Raw genomic sequence first — 23,414 nt, 5'->3', positions numbered from 1 at the left:
ATTTTTGGGAACATTTTATGACTATTCGCCTAAAGCTTTTAGGTTTTTATCAATTTGGGTTAAGTTTTACCCCCTTTAATCCGTACTTAGGGTTTAGTTCCCTATCCAGGGTTCTATTTGCAAAATGCTATCACATTACAACTTGTTTGAAATTTTTACCTAGTGAATGCACTCTAGGTGTGTCAAACATATGCAATGCCAATGTTTATGATGCCATGCTCAAGTTTTAGTTGTAGTAACACCAGGGGTGTTACATCAGGCGCTTTTGAAGTTGATCGTTGGCGTGAGCTAGCCGTTGCTCCGCTGGCTCACCGGACAGTCGGGTGGCACACCGGACAATCTGATGAATTATAGTGGAGCACACCTGGCAGAAACCCGAGAGTGGCTGGTTTGCTGGCTGCCTCTGCTGGCACACCGAACACTGTCCGGTGTGCCATTTTTCAGCACACTCTAGTTCTTTTGCTCCAATTAAATTGTGTCCCTAACTTGACTTCGTTCTTGGTTTGTGTTGGACCTTATGCACCTGTAATAGATGAATTCTTGACAAACTAGTTAGTCCATGTGTTTGTGTTGGTCATCAACTACCAAAATTAATTATAGGAAATGGTTAACCCTATTTCCCTTTCACTTAGCAGACTTCATCGTAGACTAGACAGGACCCGTGGGGCCGCAGCAAGAGCACTCAGAAACAGTCTGGACTATCCACTATGATGGCGCATGGTGCCATGCGGGGGCAGGCGCCATGGTTATCATCACATCACCTGCCGGAGTCAAATATAGATACGTCGCGCGCCTCTGCTTCGCTCTAGAGTCCGACAAGTGCACCAATAACATAGCAGAATACAAAGCCATCATCCTTGGTCTTCGCAAACTGCAGGCCCTCGGCATCACCACATGCATCATTAGAATAGATTCCAAGGTCGTCGTCGGTCAAATCAAAAAGGAATACTCAGCCAAAGAGCCTGTGCTGATGCAATACCTCACCACTGTCTGCGGCCTCGAAAAGAAGTTCAAGGGCTTCACTCTACAACACGTTGAGCGAAACAAAAACGAAGAGGCCGACGCATTGGCCAAAGCAGCAGCCAAAGGCGAGGCCCTGCCCTCCGACGTGTTCTACTATGTCATCGGCACTGTTGGGGGTTTGCTTCATCGCCGAAGGTCCTGCAAGAGGAAACACCTTTGAAAGATCAGCACAGAAGTGAATTTGACGCGAAGGTGCAATGACGAAGCCACCATCCAGGGAGCTTCGGCATAACAACGTGCCTTAAGACGAAGGTTGGCACCAACTTAAAGAGAAAAAGACCAATTATCCCATGATAATTTGTGACATGATTATAAATAGTTCAGCAACCTTTAACCTTTAACATTTTGTGTTTCCTTGTTCTTAATTCATAGTATTTGAGAACAAGTCCCCAACATTGGCGCCCACCTCCGGTGAACTCACTTCCACTATTGAGCTGATGGCTTCGTTCAACAACCAAGTTGTAGCACCTTTGGCTACAAAGCTGGTGCTCCCGATAACAGGCGGATCATGCTCAGAGCCAGCCAACAAGAAGCAGAAGAAAGAAGCGCAGAGAAGGGTGCAACATGTTGGGGTGCAGGGACCCTTCATCAAGTCCAAATGGTCCCACATCCCAATTACCTTCTCCCAAGAGGATCTTCAGCTCAAAGATTACCCCCACAATGATGCTATGGTCATATCTTGTGTCATCAAGGGGTTTCTGGTCCATAATGTTCTGGTTGACACTAGCATTGCAGCGGATATCATATTTGCTAGGGCCTTCAGACAAATGCAAGAGCCAGAGGACAAGATTCATGATGCTACTCACCCTCTTTGTGGCTTCGGAGGAAGGCAAATTGTAGCACTCGGCGAAATCACAATGCCAGTAACCTTCAGCTTCGTTCACAACACAAGGACCGAGCAAATTATTTTTGATATTGTTGACATGGAGTACCCATACAATGCAATCATTGGCCGAGGGACACTTAATGCTTTCGAAGCTATACTTCATCCAGCATACTTATGTATGAAAATACCTTCGGAGCAGGGGCCCATTGCTATCCATGGAAGTCAAGAGGCTGCTAGAAAAGCTGAAGGAAATTGGACAGATACAAAGGCAATCCATAATATAGATGAAGCCGAAGCCTTAGAGCAGTATAAATACAAAAGAGAGAAGGCTGCTTCGGTGGATCAGCCGAAGCCTATGCTCCTATGTGAAGACATAGCAGAACAAAGGGTATTGCTGGGGTCTCAGCTATCTGAACAAGAGAAGACTTTGCTAAGATTCTTATTCAACAATAAAGATGTCTTTGCTTGGTCCGCCAATGACCTCTGTGGTGTCAACAGAGATGTCATTGAACACTCACTCAACATGGATCCACCCTTCAGGCCAAGAAAACAAAGGCTTCGAAAAATGTCTGAAGACAAAGTCGAAGGTGCTCGGAACGAAGTAAAGAGACTTCTTAGTGCTGGTGTTATCAGAGAGGTGAAATACCCAAAATGGTTAGCCAACACTATTATGGTGAAGAAGGCCAATGGCAAATGGAGAATGTGCATTGATTTTATAGATCTTAATAAGGCTTGTTCGAAGGACGAGTTCCCATTGCCAAGAATAGACTCCCTAGTGGATGTAGCAGCTTCTTCGGAGCTCATGAGTCTACTTGATTGTTATTCTGGCTATCATCAAATATGGATGAAGAAGGAAGATGAGCCGAAGACTAGCTTCATAACCCCCAGTGGCACATATTGTTATCTTCGAATGCCTGAGGGGCTCAAGAATGCTGGAGGAAGCTTCAGCAGAATGACAGCCAAGGTTCTTCATTCTCAAATAGGCAGGAATGTACTGACCTATGTTGATGATATCATAGTGAAAAGCACGAAGCAAGAAAATCACATTGCTGATTTACAAGAGACATTTGCTAACTTCAGGCAAGCTGGTCTGAAGTTGAATCCAGAAAACTGTGTTTTTGGGGTAAAGAAGGGCAAGTTCCTTGGTTGTCTGGTGTCAACTAAAGAAATTGAAGCCAACCCAAGTAAGATTGAGGCTATTCTTCAGATTGAGCTGCCAAGTACAAAGAAGGGGGCTCAACGGCTGGCAGGGAGGCTAGCATCATTAAACAGATTCATATCTAGATCAGCAGAAAGAAATCTCCCATTCTTTGAAATACTAAAGTCAGTCGAAGTCTTTCAATGGGGCTCGGCACAGCAAAAAGCCTTTGAAGAGTTGAAGCAATATTTGATTGATTTAACAACATTAACTCCACATGCGCCAGGGGCTCCATTGCTATTATATGTGGCAGCTTCATATTCCACGGTGACTGTGGCGCTGGTATAGGAGAAGCTAGACAGTCAAGTTAAAAAGCAAGCTCCAGTGTACTTCGTCTCTGAAGTGTTAAGTCCATCAAAGAAAAATTATACGGAATTGGAGAAGGTGTTGTATGCTATATTAATGGCCTCCAGAAAGCTTCGACATTATTTTCAAGCATACCACATAATTGTTCCTTCGTCATAGCCTCTGAAGGACATTATGAAGAATGGAGAAGCTACTGGAAGGAATGGAAAATGGGCCGCAGAGCTTAATGAATTTACCATTGACTATGTGCATAGATCCTCAATTCAGTCCCAAGCGTTAGCAGACTTCATCGCTGACTGGACGCCAGGGGCTCAGGAAGAAGAAATAAACAAAGACACCGAAGCTTGGACAGTGTTCTGCGATGGTTCGTGGGGAACCTTTGGTGCAGGAGCGGCTGTTATTCTAGTAGCACCATCAAAATTCAAAACATGTTATGCAGCCAAGCTTGATTTTAGTTGTACAAATAATATTGCTGAATACGAAGCACTCCTGTTGGGGCTTCAGAATTAAGGGCAATGGGAATAAGAAGGGCCATCCTGAAAACTGATTCTCAAGTCATTTCTGGCCATGTGGACAAAAGTAGTAAGGCAAGAGATCTGAAGCTTGAAAAATATATGGATACAGTTCGAAGGTTAGAGGATTCCTTCGAAGGTTTTTCTGTCAAGAATATTCCAAGAGGCGAGAATGAGCATGCAGATCTGCTAGCCAAATCAGCGGCTCAGGGGCTCCCTTTACCTTCCGAAGTATTTTTTGAAACAATAAAGGCACCTTCGGTTGAACTCATGGAGAGAGCAGTGCTTACCATTTCTCAAGTACATAGTGAAGATTGGAGGACTGAAATTATATCTTTCCTCCAGGGTAATTGCCTTTTCAGATGACGAAGCTTATAATAAGAGGATGGAGGCAAGAACAAGACCGTATGTAATAATAGAAGGGGAGTTATATAAACATGGAGTCTGCTCTCCACTTCTCAAGAGTTTATCAAGAGCTAAAGGTATCGAGTTAATGAAGGAGATACATGCAGGATTATGTGGATCTCATATTGGGTCTAGGCCATTGCTGGGAAAAGTATTTAGGCAAGGATTCTATTGGCCGAAAGCAGCTTCGGATGCGGCAGAGTTGGTTCAAAAATGTGAAAGTTGTCAAAAATGTGCAAGAGACCAGAAACAACCTTCATCTCTCACTCAGTTAATACAACCCACTTGGCCATTGCAAAGATGGGGCCTGGATTTGTTAGGCCCACTTCCAATAGCACAAGGCAATTTGAGATATGTTGTGGTGGCTGTGGAATATTTTTCTAAGTGGATTGAAGCGAAGCCTTTGGCTACAATAACTTCGGTTACAGTCCAGAAATTCTTTTAGCAAAATATCATTTGTCGCTGCGGCGTGCCGAAGGCTATAACTGTGGACAATGGAACACAGTTTGATGCCAAAACTTTCAAGGATTTCTGCGATGAGATTGGCACGAAGATTCATTTTGCATCAGTTAGACACCCGGAGTCAAACGGGCTGGTCGAAAGAGCAAATGGCATTATAATGACGGGAATAATGAAGTTAATCTTCAATCAGCCAGAGGAAAGTGGCCAGATGAGTTGATTAAAGTGGTGTGGAGCCACAATACAACCATATCAAGATCAACAGGTTTTACACCGTTCAAGTTATTGTTTGGTAACGAAGCTATAACCCCAGAAGAAGCTAAAGCGGGGTCAATCAGAACAGCAGCTTCGACAGAGGACAAAGCTGATTATCATGTAGCAAAAGATACTATAGAAGGGATCAGACTTCAGGCTATGGAGAATATCAACAAATATCAAGCCAAAACAATAAAATGGCGTGACAGAAAAGTTCGGCTAAAAAATATTAAGCCAGGGCATTTGGTGCTTCGGAGAGTGGCCAATCCGAACACAGTAGGCAAACTACAACTGAAGTGGGAAGGACCTTTTCTGGTGGTATCTTCGTCGAGGCCCGGTTCTTACTGGCTGAAGGATATGGACGGCAACGACATTCCTAGATCTTGGAATGCGGATGAGCTTCGACGATATTATGTGTAATTTGATGTAATCTTTTTTCATTTTTTACTATGGCACCCTTTCCCTTGCCGAAGGGGGAGAAAGGTTTTTAATGGGGCTAGGGTTTGTAATTTTTCCTTTCTTATCTAGCTCTACAAGAGCAAAATCCCCCAAAAAGAATGTAAAATGTAAAATCTGAGCATGCACCATCGAGTGCAGGAAAAAAACAGGGAGAAGCTCGAAAGTCGTCCCTAAGGGGATGCAGAGCACGACGAAGCTACAAAATTCGTTCCCAAGGGAGCGCAGCATAAGTTTTCTGCTCAAAAGTCGTTCCTAAGGGAATGTAGAGCAAAATACCGCCGAAGTATAAGGCGAAGAAGTTCAAAAGTCGTTCCTAAGGGGATGCAGAACTTACACCGAAAAGTCAACGGTGATACCGCTGAAGTATAAGGCAAAGAAGTTCAAAAGTCTTTCCTAAGGGGATGCAGAACTTACACCGAAAAGTCAACGGTGAACACCGAAAAATAAACGGTGAATAAGATGCAGAGTATGGGTGTGGCTACGTAAGCGTGTATTGGGATATTCATTTGCATATTACATCACATCATCTATTGCATTCATACACATTCATTTAGGCATTTGAAGGATCATCATCATCATAACATAGCATACAGACAGTTGCTTCGGCTCTAACGACAAGGCTTCGATGAGTACAAAGGAAGCAAATTTACGCTTCGTTGTGTATGAAAAGAAGGGAAGGTGTTTTTCGCCTTCGGCTCAAAAGATGTAAGTTTCGTCCACATCAAAGCAATTCGTGCACGGATGGAAAGGTCAAAATATATTACAAGGTATGGACAAATTTACAGAGCAATGTCTGATTCCTAAACTACAATATATGTTACAGAGACAATTCAAATGTTTTTAAAGCTCTGTGCAGCTTCATTAGCACCCGTCAAGCTTCGGGATATTGATCTTCGGTTCATTGATCTTCGGCGTCGTCATCCTGTACGCAACAAAGCAATAAGGTAAAAAGGTAAAAGTGATCTCAAGAGAAGGTAAATAACAAGTATGAGTTCAATACCGGTTTCAGATGGCTTCGTGCTTCGTCACCAGCCAAGTTTCGCCCACCTTTCATCCAAATTTGAGTTATAAACATGTTTCCAATACTTTGAGCTAGGCTGGGTATGTTAGCTATGTCAGCTGGAGACAAACTAAAATTTGGCCTGTTTACTATATTGCCATGTGTGCAACCAGCCTTCATAAATGCGACAGCCGTGCCACGAGAAGCCAGTAGGGCACAGAAATCACCATGCCCAGCTATAACTTCGTCAAGTGCCTCAACTTTGCCTTCAATGTGTTCAAAGGTTCTTGGCAAGTCTTCAACCGAAGGTTCAAATTTTTCAGAACTAGCACTAACTGAGTTGAAAACCTGCTTCAGCCGTTGCACACATCGGTTGCCAAAGTTTAGGCATTTGTCCTGTAGTTCTTTCAAGGATTTTTGCAAGCCTGAACTTTTCTCAACTTCGGTTGCCAGCTTCATATTAAAATTCTTCTTTTCTTGCTTGAAGTTTTCTGACTTTAGGAGAAGCTCGCTGTTCAATCTAGTAATTTTGGCCTAGGCTTCTGCCAGCAAGCCCTCCGTTGTTTGAAGAATAAAATCTTTCTTTTCAAGAGCAGCTTCATGTTCTTTGATTCTACTTTCTAAGCCTTCAATTATAATCATATTTTTCTTGTCTTCAAGATCCTGTTGCATCCTTAAGGTGTTACTCAGCAGTAGACTCTGGAAAAATAACCTTCATCAGAAATTACTTTCATCCCAAAACAATAAAAACTTTGAGGGAAAAACTTTACCTTAAACTTAGAATAGAACAAGCTACCGGCGATATGCTGCTGCTAGTACCTGCTGAGGTCGGCTTCAAGCTTCGGAAAGCCAACACTCTTCGTTAGGGTGCTGATAATCTTTGCTCCGGTGCGATCTCGGATGCACCCTAAGGCTTCTTCCTCAACACCACCAAAAAGCAAGGCCCCCGGTTGATACCCACAGGATATGGCATACTCCTGAAGTTCCTTTTTCTCAGCCATGGTCAAATCTTGACCAATTATATTTCGAAAATCAAATTCTTCTTTCTCCGAAGTATCTTCGGCAACCTTCTTCCCTTTTTCTGGCACTGTAGCCAGGACTTCTTCTGCAGAAGCAATAGCCTCCTCCGTAGCCAAATCCAAGAGCACTCTATCAATATTAGATAATGTACTCTCTAAGTTGGTGGCCTCGGTAGTGGTAGCTTCGGCACTAGCGGCTTCGGCAGTGGCAACTTCGGCGCTGGCGGCTTCGGCAGATTGTATTACCTTTGATGCTGAGGCCCGCGGCGGTGTTTTCTCAATGGCTTGCATAACAGTGACAATCCTTCGCATTTTTGGCTCAACCACCTTCTTTGTTGCCGAAGGACTATCCTTCTTCTATAAAAGCTTTGTTAGTTGCGGCCCTAGAGGACTTAGCAGCATGATAGGTAGGGATTCAGTCATTACCTTTAGAATTTCCTCTACTTCGGCAGCAGTAGGCGTTGAAGGAGTTTCTTCTATCTCAGTCATTTTTGGCTTCGAAGCTGAGGATTTTTTCTTCGGCACAGGAGCAGCCACTTTTGGCTCAAGGCTGGATTTTCTTTTCTTCGCAGCTTCCTCATCTTCTTTCACCAACCTAGTAGCTTCTCTACTCAAAATACTAACAACCCTCTTTCTTTTTTGCCCTTCGGCACCCTTGTTCAATCGCTCATAGTCAGGGTATTCAAAATTCAGGGCATCCATCACCCAATTCAACCTTCATTTTGGTCGGGTACCGAAGGCCGCATTCATCAATTGATCTTCTTTCTTGGTATAATTACCCAAAATCTCGTTGCACATAGTTTCAATCACCTCTAGCCATTCTTGGCAAGGTTCTCTGAACTGTTTCTCAAATTTAAACTTATAAGCTAATCGAACAAGTTCATTCCTCTTCTTTGTTCCTTTAAGCTTCGGCATACTCCATTCACTCAATGTTGGAAATACCATGTTTGCTAAGTATTCCTATACTAAATCCCTGGTGCTGATATGTTCAGCCACCACTCTGAATTCTGCCACGGCTAGTTGACATGGCAGCCCAGGCTCCATGTTACACAAGGGCCTGGTCATCCCGAAGCTTAAACTCAACAGGCTCAGCACTAGTGTCTTCAGCTTCTCTCTCTTCTTTTCATCAGCTTTGATATAAAACCACTCGCTTTTCCAGCCAGTTGGCCACTTGGTGCGATAGCTAAGCATAGGGGCCTTCGTGTCCTTGCGGTATGCGAAGTTGTAACACCCAAAGTTTTCATGCAACCCGTCTTCTCTAGCCTTCGTCTAGTAATGAAGCTCATGCACCCGATAGAAAGCTTCGGCATTCGGGCTCATTCCTTGGCTTCGAAGGGCCCAAATGAAGACGCTGAGTCTAATGACAGCATTAGGAGTCAGCTGATGAAGATATATTTCATAATAATCCAAAACTTTCCCAATCATCTCATTCAAGGGAAACCGCAAACCCGCCCTGAAGAAACTCTTGAAAACTACTACTTCATCATTTTTGGGTTCTGGAGTGGTCTCTTTTCCAGCAAAGCGAACAAGTTTTTTCTCAGTTTCTCCGAAATAACCCAATTTCACCATCATGGGCATATCAGCTTCAGAAATGGTAGATTCTCCAAAATCCAGGTGACTAGGTTTTGAAGGGATCAGAATGATATAGTCTTCTTCTTCATCATCAACGATCTCTTCCTCAACACCTTGATCAGTTTCAGCAACAGGTGCACCCTCTTCAATGGTTTCTATTACAACTAATCCTGATTGCCTCATAACTTTGGAAATTGGGGCTATTTCGGTAGCTTCGGCCTCCTCTCCGTCACGAGTCACCCTAGCAGTTGAACGTACTCTGGCCATCAGGTGTTGGATTTCTTGCAATTCTTACGAGTGTTGCTAACTTTTGTAGTTTTGATGAAGCTCCCTCTTATGACGAAGCTAGATGATGCTTTGCCTGAGAACACGATGAACAAGCTTCGGCTATAGTCAAAATTTTCAGCAGCACAACAGTGCAATAGCAATGAATGCTGTGGTAACTTCACACCTACCTCTCTGTTTATATAGTGTTATAGGTTTGAAGGTGAATCGCCAAGTCACCCGCACCAGCTGAACAGTCGCCCACACTCACTGAACGGTGGACCACAGCGCGTGGGGGATAAATCGTCAGACCACGCGTACCCGCCGCACAGTGGGGCCACCTCGCGCTTAGAGTATTTTAATCGTTTCTCGGCAACGAGCTCAGGGAAGGTGTTTTTCGGGCCTTCGGCATCCCGAAGCATTGAAGGTTTCTCACGGATCCAGCTCATTACGAAAAATGATCTAGTACCACGAAGGGGCTACTGTTGGGGGTCTGCTTCATCACTGAAGGTCCTACAAGAGGAAACACCTTCGAAAGATCAGCACAGAAGTGAATTTGACATGAAGGTGCAATGACGAAGCCACCATCCAGGGAGCTTCGGCATAACAACGTCCCTTAAGACGAAGGTTGGCACCGACTTAAAGAGAAAAAGACCAATTAGCCCATGATAATTTGTGACATGATTATAAATAGTTGTAGAGGGCATAAATGTAATTTTGACCGGGCTGCGTCCCACGCCTATAAATAGATGAACAGTACCCCTGTACTGTTCAGGCTGACTTGTATTCCCTATTGCGTCACGCTTGGATTTTTCTCCTTTTGTCCAACCGAAGGTATAAATGTAATCCAATATTTTTTATGTTTATCCACTTTAATATAAATAATACATATAAATGAAATCATATGATTATTTATATCATGTTCTATGTTTCATATACTGTGATGATGAAGGTAAATCCTTCATGACCTTCGTCTGAAGATCATTATATCCTAAGGGAGATAATGCTTCGAAGGACAAAGGGCTTTAACCTTTAACATTTTGTGTTGCCTTGTTCTTAATTCATAGTATTTGAGAACAAGTCCCCAACAGGCACACTAGCCATCCGTAATCCTGAAGGCTTGCAAATAACGCAAGACATCGACGGCCACCGGATCGTCAACCTTATAATGGCCGAAGACTGGCGGGCCCCAATAACATTGTACCTCTAGGGCCATTACCACCCATCCAATCGCAACGAGGCCAAAAGGCTGCAACTCAGGAGCAGGGGCTTCGCAATAGTCGAAGGCCAGCTTTACAAAAAGGGAATCAGCCAACCTATGCTGAAATGCATAACTGAAACCGAAGGCCTAGAGATCCTCCGCAAAGTCCACGGCGGAGCCTGCGGGTCACACTCAGGACCAAGGGCCCTCGCAGCCAAGGTAATTCATCAGGGATTCTATTGGCCCGCAATAATATGCACAGCCAACTGAGTCACCAGATCATGTGAAGCATGCCAGAAATTCTCTCCTCACTCAGGCTCCCCTTCGCAATTTACCAAGCTCATCACCCACACCTAGCCACTTCAGCGATGGGGGCTGGACATTGTCGGACCACTGCCTAGGACACAAGGGAACCTAAAATTCACCTTCGTTGCCGTCAAATATTTTACCAAATGGATCGAGGGCAGACCAGTCTCCACAATAACAGCAAACACCGCGTAGAAATTCTTCTGGAAGAACATCGTCTGTCGGTTCGGAGTCCCATCCAAGCTGACAGTCGACAACGACAAGCAGTTTGACAACCAAGACTTCCGAGAATTCTGTAGCTCCATTGGGACCAAGGCAGTGTTCGCCTATGTCTACCACCCACAGTCCAACGGTGTTGTCGAACGCGCCAACGGCAAGATATTCAGCGCTATCAAGAATAGTCTCCTCGACGACAAAAAGGGCAAATTGGTAGACCAACTACCCGAAGCCATATGGGCGCTGAACACAACAGGGTGCCGAGCAACCGGGTTCACACCCTTCTGTCTAATGTACGGATCTGAGGCAATGACACCGCAAGAGTTAAAGCACGGATCCCCACGAACAAACTAATTAGCCATCCATGTCGTCGACGAATCAACTTCCAAAGATCTTATCGACGGAGACCGTGTCCTTGCCTTGCAGGCCCTGAACAAGTATCAAGCTCAGACTAAGGCATGGTGTGACAATGTAGCATCCCAAAAATTCAAATCTTGAAATTTTCTCAAACTCGCTCTAAATTCAAAATGAATTTCAAAATTTTATTTCAAAATGTTTGTTTGCGAGTTGATATCAACAAATAAATTATAGTGGTCAATATTCTCTTCAAAATCCTCCTCAAAATATCCTACAAATATTTCCCCAGTGATCCCCCTCAAATTCTTTCCAGAAATACTGCCCAGATATTTCCCCAGTGATCCCCTCTGATTCTATCCAGAAATACTGCCCAAATATTCCATCGATAATTCTCCAGATATTTTCCTCCTCAGAAATACCTTCAGAATCATTTTTAAAGTCCCCACAAATATTTTCTTCATAACTTTTCTCATGCTCATACGTATATGTATGCCTCCGGTGTCATACGGTGAGCTCTACAAGCTAATCTCACTTATACAAGGCAAATACATGCTAATCTCCCACTAATCCTCTCATCCTCCCACTAATCCTCTCATCGCTCCCTCTAATCCCCCCACCATGGCTATAAATAGAGGGTCAAGGGCCTCCTCTCATCCCACCCCAAGCCATTTCATGGCAACTCTCTTCCCCCCCCCCCCCACACACCCACTTCATCTCCCACACAAGCACACACTAGCACAAGGATCGTTCGGTCGTTCTTCGATTGTTCGTCCCCCTGTTCTTAGTTTGTTCGTTCGTTCGTCCGATCGTTCGATCGTTCGTCCGATCGTTCATGGTTCGTGCGTCTGTTCGTCCGATCGTTCATGGTTCGTGCGTCTGTTCGTCCGATCGTTCGATCATTCGTCCGTTCGTTCGTCCAAATAATCTTTATCCTGCCGTTATGCTGCTGAAATTCCGATCTTTCATTCGATCATTCGATCGTTCGTCCGTTCGTTCATAGTTCCAATTCATCGTTCGTTCATAGTCCCTATTCATCGTTCTTCCAGATAATCTTTGTCCTGCCGTTATGCTGCCGAAATTCTGATCATTCGTTCATTCGATCATTCGATCGTTCATCGTTCGTTCATAGTTCCTATTCGATCGTTCATTGTTCGTTCATAGTTCCTATTCATCGTTCATCGTTCGTTCATAGTCCCTATTTCATCGTTCTTCCAGATAATCTTTATCCTGCCGTTATGCTGCCGAAATTCCGATAGTTCGTTCGTCCGATCATTCGATCGTTCGTCCATTCGTTCATAGTTCCTATTCATCGTTCATCGTTCGTTCATAGCCACTATTCATCGTTCATCGTTCGTTCATATGAATTATTCACATCACTATTCACATCACTATTTACCATTACTATTCACCGTTACTATTCATCATCGTTACTATTCATCGTTCATCTGATCACCCCGAATTTCAACTACTCATCCATCATGCTGTCCAGTCCACTTAAGACCAGCCAGACCCATATTCCAGTCATACAAACTCCGGTGACTGTGATTTTCCTTCCAGTAGGGAACTTCCCATCGGGCCACCCATCCCAGGTTTCTCCAAGTTGAGCATGCTTGACTTTGAGATTCCTTCAAACCAGGCTTCCAAACTCCGATTCCAATAATTCTTATTTCTAATTTCTTATCAAACTATTCCCTATCCAACCATGTCATCCCTTAAGCATGGTTCATATTCCAGAAAACTCCCAAAATACTCTTGTCCCATATTCTGCCTATAACTCTCCTGTTCATATCAAGTCAGACGATTCATTCGTCACTATTCTCACCAAAAGTGAACTTCACTGTGCTACACCACATACACCCAGCTATAAATACACCTAGGTACCCTCTCCCTCTCCACACAATCAACACCCTCAGCCAAGGCAAACACCCCACCCACTCAGTTACTCCGCTCTGCCGGCTACACCCATAGTGTCGCTTCGCCTCCAGTCCACCCTCCTGGTAAGCACCTCCGCTCCACCACTAGTAGTATCTCAACACCACATGACACAGATTCTACTCAAGACTCTATCCATCCATATATCGCTATTCTGACCACTATACTAAATATCTGTTGATATACTTGCTGGTTTGTAGGTTTGCTTATTCATGTTGCATAGTTATCGGAGCGTTCGTGCCGTCTCGTGGAGGCCAGATCTACAAGTCTACGCCAGGCAGTGGAGCTAGAAGCCAGTTCCGCGAGCTCCCCTTCCCCCTTCGCCGAATAAGCATGGTAAGCTCACTGGATTCCTTTGATGCATAAATTACCTATGATTTTTCAACCACAACCCTCAGCCTGTTATTTTATGCATGATATGATTTTGAGACAAGTTATTATGGCCACCCAAGCCGCTTGCCGCAATCAATCCTGGATATATTTGTTACAAATGATTTGAGAAAAGGTGTGAGTTTTCAAAAGAAAATGCTTTTCAAAATGTGTATGATGAAGGGTTTTCACCCTTATCACCTTTGAGTAGGGATGATCAGGGACTCCCGGGTTTAGGGGAGGGCCTAAGGTGATGGCTCAGCTGGTTTAGGTGTGAGCAGAAGGATTGTCCCCTCACATAAGGACCGGTTTGTCATCCTTCACTACCTGTACTCATGATAAGTACAACCACTCGAGATTGTGTGGGCAGTCACTCAATCTGAACTCGTACGGTCCAACCCCAGGGTTATGAAGGCTAGGGAGCACCGGGAGGATAAGGAGAGGGAATGTTTTGTCCGGTTTGGGCATGACAGTGGCCTGACTCCTTCTGGTATAACCGTTAAGGTTAGGACGTGCGAGGAAAGAAAGAGATTCGGATTCGGATCTCATTGGCCATGAGATCGCAGAGCCGGACTAGTGGGTAAAGTGTACCCCTCTGCGCAGAGTTTCAAACCTATTCGAATAGTCTGTGTCCACTGGTATGGACGATTCTGGTGTGGTATGGCAATTAGTGTTTGTTTTCAAAAAAAAGATGCGTTTGAGAAAAGTGTTTTTTAAAAAGGTCCGGCGGTTGAGCCGTGAGCTATGGTGGACGGGAAGTCCAGTAGCTATTTTTGAAAATGAAAACCAGTGGGAAACTATTGAGATACCTGGATGGTTTAGTCTAGGGGATTTTGTTCTAATATTGAAAAATTTCCTGCTCCTTTGGGAGAGGATGCGCTTTGAAAAATGCAAATGTTTTACAAAACAACCCTACATCAAATATTGTTGTTTCTGCAAAATATCCTGATCTCCACATATTCCATGCATTATATCTGATTTCCCCATTCCGCGGGTGAAGGTGGGCTACTGAGTACGTTTGTACTCACCCTTGCTTATTTGTTGTTTTTCAGAAAAAGGAGATCGGGTAAGAGTTACGACTGTTCCCAACCTTGCCTGTGGCTGTTGGACCGCTGATTTGCTTCGCTGCGTATATCGGGCTGCTTCAGCCCCACTCTGATGATATGTCCCGAGTTGTGGACCAACTCTTAAAGTTGATCGCCACCTTTATAGGTTTGTCTCGTTTAGGCAGATCTAGAATCATTTGTTGTATAAATGTGTTTACTAGCCTCCTGGGACTAGTAATTGTATCACATTTGAGTCCCAAAGGATTGGGGCGCTACAGACAACAACGTCGTCCCACGAGAATTCAATGAAGGGGACTTAGTACTCACAAGAACCATCAGAACATAGTCTCGGGGCAAGCTAGAGCCAAAGTGGGAAGGGCCATACATAGTCAAGACAAAATCATCGCCAAACGCTTACATGCTAGCCACATCATCTGGCGAAGACCTAGAGCATTCATGGAATATAGATAACCTACGTAAATTCTTTATTTAAGATCCAAGGCCCAAGTGCCTTTGTAATTCTTCAAAAAATGTTGCTCGGGCCCGCACTCTTTTCCTCTTGGGGGTGAGGTTTTTAACGAGGCGGAGCCATGTAATATAATACCGAAAAGCCCCCACACAAACAATCCAGCCAGTATCATGCTCATGGGTGTCAAAAAAAGACCATGGCAATGGTCTTCGACATTCGACGCACAAAACAGTCACTGCAAGGCGCAGCCTAGACTGCCCTCGCGTGCGACACGTCCGAGCAAAAGCCGCATAAGGGTGCAGCCTGGCATGCACAATAAGTGTGCGACATCACCCACAGGGTGCGAAGTCTTTACTATAAGACGCGTCCGAGCAAAAGCCACCTAAGGGTGCAGCCGAGCATGCACAATAAGTGCGTGACATCACCCACAGGGTGCGAAGTCTTTACAATAAGACATGTCCAAGAAAAAGCCGCCTAAGGGTGCAGCCGGGCATGCACAAATAAGTGCGCGACATTACCCACAGGGTGCGAAGTCTTTACTATAAGGGACGTCCGAGCAAAAGCCGCCTAAGGGTGCAGCCGGGCATGCGCTAGAAGTGCACGACATCACCTGTAGGAAGCGAAGTCCTCATCCCACCTAAGTGTCGTGCCAACACAATTACAAATCGAAACAATCATGCAATAAATGCAGCACGCGATATGCCATTGTAGTTTACATACATAAAACGAAAGCCCTATCGGCCACATCGCACAAATAATACAAATCATATTTTGTCGCCCTCCCTCTCTATTGCGAAGCGGGGGAGGGCAGCATTTTCACTCACCATCGCAACACGAGAGCGAGGCCAGCAAAAATGTTACATCGGCTCTGCCTTCGGAATAAGACCCACCTCCCGAAAATTAAACAACATCATCCTCAACTCTTCGCCCTCAAATAGATTCTACAAGTCCTCCTCCCCAATACATGTCCCGAACGTCGAGGACAGTAGATCGCATTGGCTACCCCGATCTAGTCGAAGACGAGATCGCTCCATACCCATCCGACGACGTCTCCCACTTCGTGACATCCCACCAAAGCTCTGCTTGGACACCACTTTTCGCCTGTGGTGGTCTTCGGCTATTGCCCAGGCTGGGAGAGCAGACTCTTTGCACGCATCATATTGAGGCGGGGACTCCGATGCGGCCGAATCCAACGCAACGAAGTAGTCTAAATCTTCCTCAGAAGACTCCTCAATCCACGAAAGAGGGCTCCCAAAATCATCCCCGTCTGAGGACCACGACTCAGTTTCAGAACCCTCAGACACATTTGCATTAAAGGGTGTTGCATTCGCAGCCACCAAAATACATGTATCAACATCAGCGGGGTTTGCTTGCGCAGGCCCGGATGTCGGTGTTGGAACTTGCACTCAATCGCAAGGAGGCCAACAAGGGTGAATGGTGGTGGCAACAGGGTTACGTGCTAGAAGGCAATAGCTCTGTTGATCTGGCCTCCCACGGGCACTGTACAGGAGTATTTATAGGTACCTGAACGCCCAGCGCCTTGTGTTAAGGACGCATGTGCCCTCAGCTACCTAGGTTATCCCCAGAATATTCCCATAAAGCAGGGTTACAGACTGTAATTACAGGGATGCCTTTACAAATTAGGCCCGTAACACGCGGCGGCTACGCAGGGCCCGTTACAATGGGCCGGATCGCATGTGGGCCTCTGAGCTGGACGAGGCCGCACTGTGGGATGCCTTCGTCGCCGGTCTTCGTCTGGTGCCGATCAAGCGAAGGGTGTCCCTGCCTGCTTTATCTCTGTCACAGCAGCGGCTAAGCAGCGGAGACTTCGAGCGAAGGGTGGCGTTTCTGCCTTCGCCCCAACAGTCGGAACCTGCGCAGGAACCGACTTTCAGTATCACAAAAAGAAACCCAAAACCCAACAACCCTAATGCGACCCTGCCACCTGTGCCAGAGCAGCCTCCGCTGTAGAGTCTTTGTCAGGGCCGGCTTGAGGCGCCAAGTGCCCTTCAGCCCCGTCTCCACGCCCTATGTCTGGGTCATCGAGCTTTCAAGGCCGCCGAATTTCTCGACTTCTTCATCATTCATCATCTACGAAGACAACAAAAAATTTCAAAAAAAAGATGATGAAAAAATGCATAGAGAGACAACAATACCTGCGCCAATGCTCGGTTAGCTCTCTCCCGGACAGTGTCACAGCCGTGAGGGCCCCACATCCTGTCATAAAGCGCCCCAGTGGACCGCTTTAGCACCTCGTCTCCGACCTGGAAGATTTCACGGTCGAAGTCCTCGGTTACCCGATCGAAGACTTCGAAATGTCTACACCCCTCACGGGACAAGGCATTCGCCGCCCCCTCGCAAGTAACGAGTGAGGCGTAGGACATGAGGCCCGTCGTGATAGACGGGAGCGACTCCAGCTCCTCCTGCAGCCACCCGAGAAAGTGAAGGCCCACCTCCTCGCCAGACTTGTCAAAAGGGGCGGTTCGCGCGCCGAGCTCGCGGTACCCATCCACGAACAGTGTGTGCGCCCGTTCAACCCCAGCGCGGGTGGAGGCCTCCGTCTTCTCAGTGTAGCTGCACAAGCTCTTCAGTCCCAACTCCGCGTCAGCGGCACACTTGAGGGCAAGGCTGGCCTTAGCGCGCGCGGCGTTAGACTCAGCACGGGCAGCCTAGGCCTCTACGCGGGCCTTTTCCGTGCCCTCCCTCTCCTCCGCAAGCCGACGGCTAAGGTCCTCTTTCTCCATCTCCACCATCGTTAGCTTCTCAAGCAGGTTGTGGCTCTTATTCTCCACCACTGACTTGTCCCTGACCGCCTCTGTACATTGCGTCCGGAGGCACTCGATTCTCCCCTCAAGTCGATGCCTCTCGGCAGAAAACTCTGAGGTTAGCGCCCCCGAAGCAATGCGTTCGGCGAAGGCTACCGCCTGTCACAAAGACTGTCAAAGCAGAACTATGAAAATGATACAACTGTAAGAACTAGTCACACTCACATATTTCAGCTATTGCGCAACTGATGCGGCCACCCCCTTCGCAGTGGTGGCCGAGGCAATCTCGCTGCCGGTGTAGAACTTGGACCACGGGTCCTCCAAGGCCCCCAGGGTACCCTTCGCCGCGATCGTCGTGACCACCGGGCCGGATGACACCGCCACTGGAACAACAGCTATGTGACAGAACCTCCCAAGTCATTAGGCCCACCTACAGTTGTCCTTGTCCATTGGACCTTGGACAACCCTGTAGGTGCACATGATCACTTGACAAGTTCAGTATCTAAATTCTTTACCTTGCCCAAGAGCGTTTCACCTGTCACGCAGATATTACAACACATCGGAGGAACGAATATGCGGAAGCAGTTACAACAACTTATTTTATATTAAAGTATAGAACGAGTATTATTATTACAGTCCAGTAAAAATATAACAGTGTTGGAGTAATATTATTACAAACCCGAGAGGCAAAAACCCCTCCCGTTTAATAGTAAAATTTTTAAAGGAGGACACTTCCTCTCGAGGCTTCAATCCTGGTTTTCTTCCTTAGGAACCACCTTGGAACAAAAGCAACAAAAATTTGCTGCTTCCTCACCTACAACAACATGGGTTCGAAAACCCTAAGTACGAGGTGTACTTTCGCAAGTCTTACCCGTCAAAATAAAAGTTTCTCAAGGATATGCTGGCTTAAGGGAGTCAAGGTAAGGCTTAATCAATAATCAAGACTCTGTTTGCAAAAATGCTAACTAATAGTGGATCCTTAAAAATCCAGTTTTATTAGCAAGTTAAGTCATTACCTGAATCTAGAGTTCTTTCTACCCTAGTTCAAGCACTTGGCCTATACTAGCCATTTTCTTATCAACCCTTCTTGTTCACTAGAATGCTACGTGTAGGGCAGTGACCAAGTCTTCATGTCTGAGAAGTAACGGCGATCTGAATCGATTAATACCCAGCTGGGGATCTCCAATCACACGACATATGTAGCGCTTAACCCTTGCATATGTCAACTCGCCACCGGGGTTCTTAAGACCATATCAGGTTCACGCCAATCGAGAGCATAGATACACCACCGTCCAGCCTCTTGCCACGGAGGGTACACGCTACTCTCACCATCTCTCCACTCCCATTGCGTGTTATCTTATTCTGGTATTAGTCTACCCGAGGCAAAGCTTACCCATGATGAGGCATGTGACCAGTTAAAAGGTCCTCGATTATCAAGCCTACATCGAGACGGTCCTTAATCGACTTAGATGGAGACACTACACCGAGACTCTCTTCTCGTGCAAGTCACCCACCCGGTCTCAGCTTTATCATTTTAACCCAAAGGTTGGTACCTGACAGAGGTACATCTTTTCCGATGTTGAATCCATCATGGCCATGATGGATCCACCATCCGGTTTTATTTTTGAAAACATCTCTAGAAGCATCATCTTTTGTCAAAACAAAACATTTTGTTTTTCTAGAGCAAGACTAAGCACAAGAAAAACCTTTTTTATAAAACAGGGGATCAAGGAAAGGTAATCAAATTCTCAAGGAAGGAATTGCATCAATTTGTTTAGCACACAACTCCTATCACCTAATGCATCAAGCAAGTGAGAAAGATTTTAAAATAGCAAGGAGGTGGCAAATGCACCGGGGCTTGCCTTGTGTTATAGGAGTGTCAGGCTCTGCTCCACAAATGTCAAAATAAAAGCAGTTCCCGGTCGGTTGGTCTTCAGGTGGTGGTGGTGTAGCTCTTTCTTCTTCAACTTCTACTTCTTCTTCATTTTCTATATATAACCATATATAATCATGAATGCTCATGTAATGCTTATGAAAATGCAAAGATAATAAAGGTATAGTATCTTAGGTCTTGAATACAATTTTCCCCCACAGGACTCCAGGAAACTAGGGTTTTTAGATTTAGAACTGTAATCCCTAGGGCAGGCATCACTAGAAGACTAGGGTTTTGGGGTTTAGGCACCAAACATTGTCCAAATCATGCCAAACTTTATCCAAGGTTTCTAAATAATATTTAAAGCTTATCTAAAAAGTTTAGTGATTTTTGGAGTTATTAATCAATTTCTAAAATTTCAGGAGTATAGGTTTTTGTTGTTTTAAATACTCTATAATTCCTTATTTGGACTAAAAATCATAAAAATATTTTTATTAAATAGTATAGAATTTTAGGAGCCTAGAAAAATTGGCCTTGCATTTTTAGCATTTTTCTACAATTTTCTAGGAATTCTCTAATCCTGACAGAAAAAGAAAAAGGAAAACCATGAATAGAGTTGGGCCGGAACTGGCCCAAGTTAGCCCATGCCCAGGCGAGAACATGCGCGCCCACGCCCGCGTTGTCGACTTTACACAGAAGACCCTAGCTTTTTAAACAACACGAAAGAGTTCGCGACACTATTGTTTTGTCTCACTGACATTTGCATCAAGGTCCCTCCCTTTCTAATTCTTTACAACCTGCGGTCCTCAATGGCGAACCGTGCCAGGCCGAGCTCCGGCGAGCCTGCACCGGCCGGGTAACTCAATGGCTAGCTCTATCCTTTGCTGGACACCGAATTCAACCCTACGCGACCATTTCCCCTCACTTAATTGCTGGAATTGGGCTCTAAATAACCCCGTCCACGGAGACAGCGCGAACTACGGATGAATAGAAGTGTTCCCGGTGATCTAGCGTTGTCTAGCTTAATTGAACGGGTCGAGGATCATCAGGAGGACATATGGGTACTGAAACAGGAGGGCAAAGAGCATGAACGGACCTGGAACAAGCTAGCCACGGTGAGGTCACTATGTGCGGTGTTTCGGACCGTTTGGGGGAAATCCCAAATTGGGGCTCTCTGGTGAGTAATTAGAGGCACGAGCTGGTGGATTGGATGTTGCACTACCTTGCGGAACCGATGACAGGCTCAATTTATAGGATCCATGAGCGGTGGCAACTAATTCGGGGAAAGACGCGCGGCGGCGGGAGAGAAGGGGGTGCTCTGGCGCAAGCGATTGGTGGCATTAACTGTGGCGGCCTGACCGGCGACGATCGAGTGGGCTAAGATGACTCACTGCGGCATGGTTAAAGCACCAAGGCACGTGGCGCAAGGTCGCAAAGTGGCTAACTCCGGTGAGCCTATCCAAAGCGATCGTGACACAAGCGGGTACGACGGCCGGAGTAGAATAGTGGCCGGAGTTCATCCACGGTGCGATATTTCTTACCTCCTTGCCGTTATCCATCTGCGCGGGGCACGAATCACCGCAGCGGGCGCGAATCCGGCCGCACGGTCGCCGACGGTGAGTTATCTGAACTGGCGTTCTGATCTAGACACTGTACCATTGAAAACCCGATTCAGAGCGCCTAACAGAGCCTGTTTGGAGGCAATTTGCTCCAAATTTTATGTTGTGACTAGATCAACATTCTGTATCAAAGTTGTAGCCTAACAAACCAGCTTTAACTTTGTCATAGAGGTTTTGGTTAAACATCCATCAAATCGAGCTCCACAAGGTCCCAAAGTTGATCCAATCTACTACCTTCTCTGAATATAATGGAGTCTTAGTCTAACAGCCAGACTTCAGGGCTGATTATCTCCAATTTTTGTAGGTCAACAATGCTTAATCACTTAAGCAAAGTTGTGCTCCTATAGTAGCTCTAGACTTTTGATGTGTTGACCCTAAGCAAACTCTTTGTATTTTTAGAACTACAGAGCTCCAAAGTCAGCCCTGTTCTCTAGTTTTCAGACTTAGTCACATGAGAGGTGTAGAGTGGCTTTTTGCAAATAAACCCAATTCTCAGCCTTTGACTTGGAAATCCTCAAATTTGTGAAGCATATGTTTTGAGGTACCCTAATACCTTGATTTTTGCTCTTAGATCAAAAGTGTGCAAAATTTACATATAACCCCCTAGGGTTTCAATTTGGGGCTTTCAGTTGTCTTTTTAGAGTTTCTGGCACTTCTAGGGTTTGGATGTCACTCAAGTTCATTAATGGTGATATCTTATGACCATTTTTAATGAGTTTTGAAGTTTTCTCATGTTTGTGCTTTATCATCACTCCTAAGCCTGGTTTAGGGCTAAGTACCCTACCCTAGGGTTTTACCCATGACCAGTCACATCAATACAACTTGTTTGAAATTTTTTTGCCTAGTGAATGCACCCTAAGTGTAACAAACACATGATATGCTAATGCTCATGATGTTATGCTCAAGTTTTAGTGATAGTAACACCAGGGGTGTTACAAGCTAGTTGCCCGGACTCCGCCCCTACACCATGGTCAAGTCAGAAACGTAGACCTCGTCAAAACAACTCACCAGCAGGAGCCAGCCCCGTATGGGCATCGAACATAGCGACCCCACCCACTAGGTAGTCGTCCACGGAGAGCTCCATGGAGACTTTAGCGCCCGCCACCGCTGTCTCAGTAGCGCGCAGTGGCGAGGGAGGCCTTCGCTCACTAGTGGGCACGACGAGCAGAGGCATGCTGGCGCCTGGGGCAGGAGGCTTCGCACTGGGCCACGCCACCTTCGCCTCACGCCTCGGGTTTGCCATCCTGGCGTAGGCCTGGCGCTTCCGCGGTGCATCTTGGTGATCCTTCTCCATCACTACCGATACAACAGCACCAACATTCCTTCCGTAAGGGAAAATCTTCATCTCACGAGCTAAATGAGACATAAATATGTCCTCGCCGACCGCCAGGGGTATCGGAACATTCCTAGGCCAGCGACCCCCAGTAACCTTTAGCATTCGCACAGAAGATTCCCAGAGCTCGGGCGAAGACAGCGTCTCCCCGGGAGCCGCGCACGTCTCCAACAAATCCACAACAAAATGATCGGACGCCCTCAACCCCTTAGCTGTTGTACCTAATTTCCTTTTCCTGGCGGCCGCACCTGGAGTCTTGTCCCGTGAGGGGCCCTCATCGGTCATTGACATCGCCCATTTCCCCCGGCGGCCAGCAATGTTGGCATAGTCCCACCGGGTAACCACCATACGGAAAATGGTTTAACTCAAAAACACGGTTCAGCCTAACGTTTGAAAAACGAATGTTCAACTCCTTAAAGTCTCCGTCTTTGGCACATACTTCACTACAATTTTCACGGCCTCAGCCTTGACTTCACGCACAAATGCGGCTGCATCACGACCGTGTAGATCCACTACGAAAGCTGGACTTCGCACCATCTGGCTGCTCAGGGTTGGCATCTGGCGGGGGGTCACTTCGCCCAACGCCCAACCATGTGCCAAGGGCCACACCGCATAGGCAATAAACTCCTC

Source organism: Zea mays, chromosome 7, assembly GCF_902167145.1.
Source record: "Zea mays cultivar B73 chromosome 7, Zm-B73-REFERENCE-NAM-5.0, whole genome shotgun sequence".
In the NCBI taxonomy this organism is placed as follows: Eukaryota; Viridiplantae; Streptophyta; class Magnoliopsida; order Poales; family Poaceae; genus Zea; species Zea mays.
The sequence above is the reverse complement of the archived record's forward strand: the minus strand, read 5'-3'. Positions refer to the sequence as shown.